Raw genomic sequence first — 6,945 nt, forward strand, 5'->3', positions numbered from 1 at the left:
CGCACAGAAATCCCATTGGCTACCTCCAGGTTGACAGCCTAGACTCCACCCCTCCACTCTTAATCCTTAAATTGACACCAGATTAGGTGACTACCACAGGGTCATAGACTTGGTGAGCCCAAGATCAGTTGGCATAACATGGTTTACGAAGACATTGTTCAGCGTGCTAACTCGGTAAGCATTTACTGGGGGGCTACGAGCTCATGAGCACAGACGTCAATAGCCTGGAAGCACTGAAGGGTGCATATTGGAAAGTGGATCGTCGTGGATGCATTGGGCTAAAATTTAGCACCCTTTCATTTGCTCTCCCTTATGGTCCATTTAAATTTGTTCTAATTTTTAAAAAATATTTTCTGTTTTCTTTTCAATTGAGGATTATATCTGTTTTAATTTGTTATTGTCGTTAGTTTTTAAAAATGCTTTTCTGTGTAGGAAACCCAGGATAGGTAAATCCCTAGGGAGAGTAGCTGTATTGATGGTTCCTTATGAGGACGGCAAAGAAGGCTGGGTAGACATGGGAAGCTAATAACGATGAGTTCAGGAATGAAGAAAATGTCCTAAAACTGATCGTAGAGATGATTGCATAACTCTTCTTGATGTGATTGAGCTATTGAATTGTATGTTATGTGAATAGTATGTCAATAAAACTCCTAATAATAGTAAATGTTTAAGCTCCTGAGCAGCCATCTAAGGTGAAGCACTGATCTTGCCCTGCCAGGAAGAAATATTAGTTATGAAAATAGAAAGCCACATGGAAACAATTAGTCCCATAGACTAAGGGACCATGCAAATATCAGCCTCCACATCTGATACCAAAAAACCCCTAGATGATGTATGGTTTCCATTCCATCTGCTCTGAAAAAGATCCTATGAGAAGGTCTTAATCGAACGGGCAAAAATGTGGAACAAAACCAAAACTCATAAAAGAGATTAGGCTTATTGGTTGCGTAGATACTGGTGGGTCTGCCAAGACTAGGGCCCTGTGTTACCCTTCGGGTCTAGAACTGCACTTACCCCCATGTTAGACTAATCAACCATTTAAGATCCAATGAGCAGCATTGATCCAAAGACAGAAGGTTAGAAAAGAAGCAGGAATTGAAACGGGAAACACTGGGAGGAAACAGGATGGCAGTACACTGAGGGCATTGGAACGAATGAGTTTGAACAATATATAAATTGTATAAATTGTTGAAGGTAGCATTGCAACTTCCACCTAAATTATAATAAAAAGTACAAGGGGAAAATAGAGCATAAATCCATTTTTTTCACACTTCTGCAGGTTCAAGGTCCAAGTTAGGATCTTGGCTGTGTTGATTCTTTTCCTTGTTAGTCATCTTGGGTGTTCCTTGGTTCCTTGGCTTATAGATGAGCCTCATATCTGAATATATATGCATCTCTGCATCTGCATTACCTTAATATACAACTCAAAGTGATTAGGTGTAGTATCTTGCCTACACAGTTATTATTGCAACCAATGGAATTATTACATTACTTTAGACTGCCATATGGAAGATGATTTTATCACATTACATTAGATCACATGCACAGTCTTATCCAAACACACACCTGTTGCCATTACATGATTACAATGAATAGTTACCCAAGAAGACAGAGTAGAACTGCCAACATGTGTCCATGATGATAAGTCTTTACATATATAGATGGCCACATCTTTCTCCTTTGGAGCAGGACGTGGGCTAAACTGTTGACCATTCAATTAGCAGATGAGCATCTAAGCACTGCACCACCACCAGTGCACCTTCCACAGAGAGATGCAGGTTAAGATTCCAACATACATTCTGAAGGGACACAAGTCAGTCTATAGCATTCCTCTGGTTTCTTCATTTGCTTCCTGAATTCTCAATCTCATGTGAAAGCACATTGGATTGGATGTGTAGCTTTGTTTAGTTCATAAGAATTAGCCCAGGGCTTTGGCAGATTCTCTAGAAACATGCTTCCTATGAAAGGTCTGAAATGAAAGGAATCTTTCCTCCCTCTTCTTTGCAAACAGGGAGCCCATTAAGGAAGCCAGAAGGCCAGAGGGAGAAAGCCAGGGTGGAGTGGGTACTCACCATCCCCCATGAAAGGGACTACCACACCCTCAGAGACCTGTCACTCTTCCTGTCAACAGCACTTCCCTCCCTCCATGTGTGACTGACTCCTTGTTAGAGTCTGGATGAGGTGATGAGTTTAAGAAGCTGAGCTGTTCATTGGTATTCGTCAAAAGCGCCGGGGCCTCTGTGTAAATTTAAAATCATTCCACAGCTCACAGGCAATTAACCATTTATGAAGATTTTTTAATGTATGCAGAACTTGGCATAAATAGTGAACAACAATAGGTTACTAACAAGCAACGTGTGGTCTACTTTGTTCCTTTGGATTCACGTACTGTCTAAATATATCACTCACTCACTCACTCACTCACTCACTCACTCACTCACTCACTCACTCACTCACTCACTTCCATTGGGTCAATGTCAACTCATAACCACCCAACAGGACAGAGTAGAACTGCTCTTGTGGGTTTCTGAGACTGTAACTCTTTATGGGAGTAGAAATCCTTATCTTTCCCCCACAGAGTGGTTGGTGGTTTCAGCCCAACTACTGACCTTGTAATCAGCAGCCCAACACATAACCCACTAAGCCACAATGGACTTCAAACAGTTTGCTGGAAGATGGACTTGAGAGATCGTGAAATTTTCTCATAATTTTTAAACTCCCATATATGTGTATGTGTGTGTGTATTGTTGTTGTTAGGGTCTATCAATTCGATTTTTGAGTCATAATGACCCCATGTACAACAGAATGAAACACTGCCAGATCTGGAAGGATCTTCGCAATCATTTTTATGTTTGGGTCCATTGTTGCAGCCACTATGTCCATCCATATTGTTGAGAGTCTCCTCTTTGCAATGCCTTTCTGCTTTACCAAGCATGATGTCTTCATCCAGGGACTGGTATCTCCGGATAACATGCCAAAGCACGTGAAATGAAGTCATGCCATCCTTGCTTCCGAGGTGAATTCCAGGTGCATTTCTTCCCAGACAAATTTCTTTCTTCTTCTAGCACTCCATGTATAGTCAGTATTCTTCACCAACAACATAATTCAAATGCATCATTTTTTCCCCTCCAGTTCTCCTTGTTCTCCTCTCAGGAGATATCCAGCTGTCATATGTATATGTGGCAATTTGATAATACCATGGCTTGGTGCAGGTACCACTTATTCTGCAAAGTGACATCTTTGATTCTTGCACACTTTAAATAGGTCTTGGGCAGCAAATATGTCAGTGAAATCAGCCACTGGATTTCTTGACTGCAGCTTCCATGAGTGTTGATTGTAGATCTACCGAAATGAAATCCTTGACTTCTTCGGTCAGTTCTTCAATTATTATGATGTTGTCTACTGAAACATTTGTGAGGAGTTTTCTGGTTTTTCTTTTTCAACAGGGTTGTAATCCATTCTAAAGTTGGTAATCCTTGATCTTCACCAGTAAATGCTTCAAATCCTCTTTGCTTCCAGCAAGCAAAGGCATATGATCTGCATAACATGGGTGATTAATGAGCCTTCTTCCAATGTCGTTCTCCTTCATCTAGTCCAGTTTCTTCAATTATTTTGCTTAGTGGACATATTATCTAAGGCTGGATTCTCTAGTGAGTCAAGCCAGTGAGAGATCTATCTGCCTGTCTATCTATCTATCTATCTATCTATCTATCTATCTATCTATCTATCTATCTATCTTTCATCTATCATCTTTGTCTATCTCTCTGTATATCTATATTATCTACATATCTATCTATTTTATATCAATAAAATGGCTCACAAGTTGTAGTTCAAGTCCAGGCAGGCTGCACATCCTTGGGTCAGATTTTGTGCTGGTAGCTTCTTCTCACTCATATAACATTGAAGCTGATAAACCACAAAGTGGTAACTACAGAGTCAGATTAAACCAAATTAAAAGGTCAGGCTTGTGACTGGAGAGATAAATGAATCCAATGTCACCTGGCCAGATGGCAGGCTGCTCATAGCGCCCCGGGTTGACAGGCAATATGTGTCAAGTCCAAGGAATCTGAGGTTGATGAGACAGACTCAAGATCCAGACCCAGGAAAAAGCAAACAAGCTTTATCACAGTGTCCAGTTATATAGGAAGTAGATCACACCCTGAGGAAACATCTTTTCCATTGGATCGGGGCAATGACCTAAGTGAGAGGGGTTGCATTTCACTCTAATCTTCCTACAGCTGATTGGGTACTCACAGCAGGTCCCATTGGGGAGTAGACCCCATTGTGTTAGCTTACATCCTAGGAGATTGCTAGCCTTAACTGCCAAACCTCTGAGAAACCTGGCACAGTTAACTTGACACAAAATCCAACTATTACAAAGACTGATTAAGTCTGGTGAAAGGATACAGTCATGGTGCACACTTTTCCTGATTTAAAACTATGCAGGATTCTCCTGAACTACTTTTAAAATGAACCCCTATCACAAGTGTTAAAAGGTAGTCCTAGGTGAGATGGTTACTCTTAGGTACTTTAAAAATATATATTATTAATTTGGAGTAAATGCATATATCATATATTACACAGTTCAACTATGTCAAGCAGAATTGTATGATTGCTGCCACCGTCAGTTATTTCACTCATTGTTAGACTCAAGAAAATTATAAATAAGTTTTAAATCAATAAAAAGAAAAACTAAATAAAAATAAATTTCCAGGACCTTCTTGGTTAAAATAAATAAAAATAAAACCATGTCGTATTCCTTTGTTCTATATTCTCTTGTTCAATGAAAAGGTTCCACATGAGCAGAATTCATTCTGGAATTCCTCTTATCAGTGTTACCCATGCTTTGTTATGATCTACACAGTCAAATGCTTTTGCATAGTCAATAAAACACAAGTAAATATCTTTCTGACATTTTCCTTTCTGCCAAGATCCAACTGACATAATCAATGCTATCCCTCAGGCCTTATGCTCTTCTGGATCTGTATTTGAAGTCCTGGTAAGTTTCTGTCAATGTCATGCTGGAATTACTGGTGAATGATCTTCACCAGAGTTTTACGTGTATATAACATCAATTTTATTGTTTGATACTTTTTGTATTATACAGCTTCATCTTTCTTTGGAATGGGCACAGATATGACTCTCTTCCAGTCAGTTGGCCAAGTAGGTGTCCTCCAAGTTTATTGGTGCAGATGAATAAGTGCTTCCAACACTGCATCAGTTTCGTTTTGTTTTTTGAAACATTGCAATTAGTATTTTATGATTGCCTAGAGCTTTGGTTTTCACTAGTGCCTTTAGATTAAATTTGTACTTCTTTCTTCAGTACTATCAGTTCTTCATCATATACTGCCTCTTGAGATGATTGACGGATGATCAATTCTTCTTGGCACAGTTATTCTGTATTCTTCTTCCTCCTTCTAACACTTCCTGCATCATTCAATATTTTACTCATGCTGTTGTTGGTCCCATAACGTTGCTTCCAATTCATAGGCTCCCTATGCACAACAGAATGAAACACTGCCCAGTCCTGCACCATCCTCGCAATTGGTCCTATGCTTGAGCTCATTGCTGCAGCCACTATGTCAATCCATCTCATCAAGGGCCTTCCTCTCGTTCACTGCCCTCTTATTTATCAAGCAGGATGCCCTTCTCCAGGCACTGATCCCTCCTGACAACATGTCCAAAGTATGTGAGATGAAGTCTTGCCATCCTCGTCTGTAAGGAGCACTCTGGCCAGGCTGCTTCTCAGATAGATTTGTTCTTTCAGCCGTCCATTGTACTCTCAATAGTCTTCCCCAACACCGCCATTCAGACTCATAGATTCTTCTTCAGTCTTTCTGATTTAATATTCAGCTTTTACATGCATATGAAACTATCATGGCTCACATTAGGCATGACCTTAATCGTCAAAGTCTTGGGTTTTCAATACTGTAAACAAATCTCATGCAACAGATTTATACCATAAAGACGTCTTGGGTAGCAGATCCATAAAAGCAAAACAAAACGGGGTGGGGGGGTTGTGGAGGGGCACGGTAGCTTGACCCAGGCAGCGGGGCGGCGATGTCCCAGAACCTGGAGTCAGCCAAGTGCCAAAGCGGGCCCGCTGGCAGCGCAGGAGCAGCAGCAGAAGAGGCGGAGGCTCAGCGCTTCTCTTACCTTTGCCTCTGCCTGAGCTCGGGGAGGGGCAGGCTGGAGTGGGTTGTGCTGCCCAAGGATGTGGAGACTGTTCAATCACCAGGAGCACAAAGTTAACATTGTTGGGCTGGATAATGCAGGGGAAACTACGACGCTTTATCAGTGTTCTATGAATGAGGTTGTGCACACATCTACAATAGGAAGTAATGGAGACAAGACAGTGGTTAATAAGACGCGTTTCCGAATGGGGGATATTGGTGGCCAAGAATCTTTTCGTTCTTCCTGGCACACTTCCTACACTGAGTTTGTAGTAGTTGCTCTGTACAGTACAGACAGAGAAAGGATTTCTGTAATGAGAAAATAGCTTTATAAAATGTTAGCACAGGAGGACCTAAGGCAGACTAGCTTGCTGAATTTTGCTAATAAACAAATGTTAACGATGCATGACAGTAGCAGAAATCTCCCCGTTTTTGAAGTTCACTTGTACAAAAGCTCACCAGTGGCATCTCCCGGCGTGTTGTGCTCTGCTGGCGAGGGGCTGTGCCAAAGACTTGAGTGGATGATGTCACAATTCAAGATTAGAGGATCTCATTAGAGGATCTACGGACCTCATCTCAGAGACTTTGTATAAACGAAGTGCTTGACTTTGCCTGAAAGCTGAAAAATTAATGGTTTGGATACATTTATAATAAACGATTCAAACTTTTTCTATAAGAAGAAAAACTAAGACCACTTATTTGGGGGGGAAAGAAGAAGAACACAAAATCTTACCTTTCAAGTTTGCTTTTTCATGAGTTCTTCCAAAGCAAG

The 6,945-nt window shown here is 40.8% G+C and overlaps 1 pseudogene; it reads left to right on the forward strand.

The window, feature by feature from the left end:
* Window positions 1-6,217: 6,217 nt before the first annotated feature.
* Window positions 6,218-6,730, forward strand: LOC101655921 (annotated as a pseudogene).
* Window positions 6,731-6,945: the final 215 nt, after the last annotated feature.

This window comes from Echinops telfairi, unplaced genomic scaffold, assembly GCF_000313985.2.
Source record: "Echinops telfairi isolate 266 unplaced genomic scaffold, ASM31398v2 ScPeMD7_7469;HRSCAF=8507_0, whole genome shotgun sequence".
NCBI lineage: Eukaryota > Metazoa > Chordata > Mammalia > Afrosoricida > Tenrecidae > Echinops > Echinops telfairi.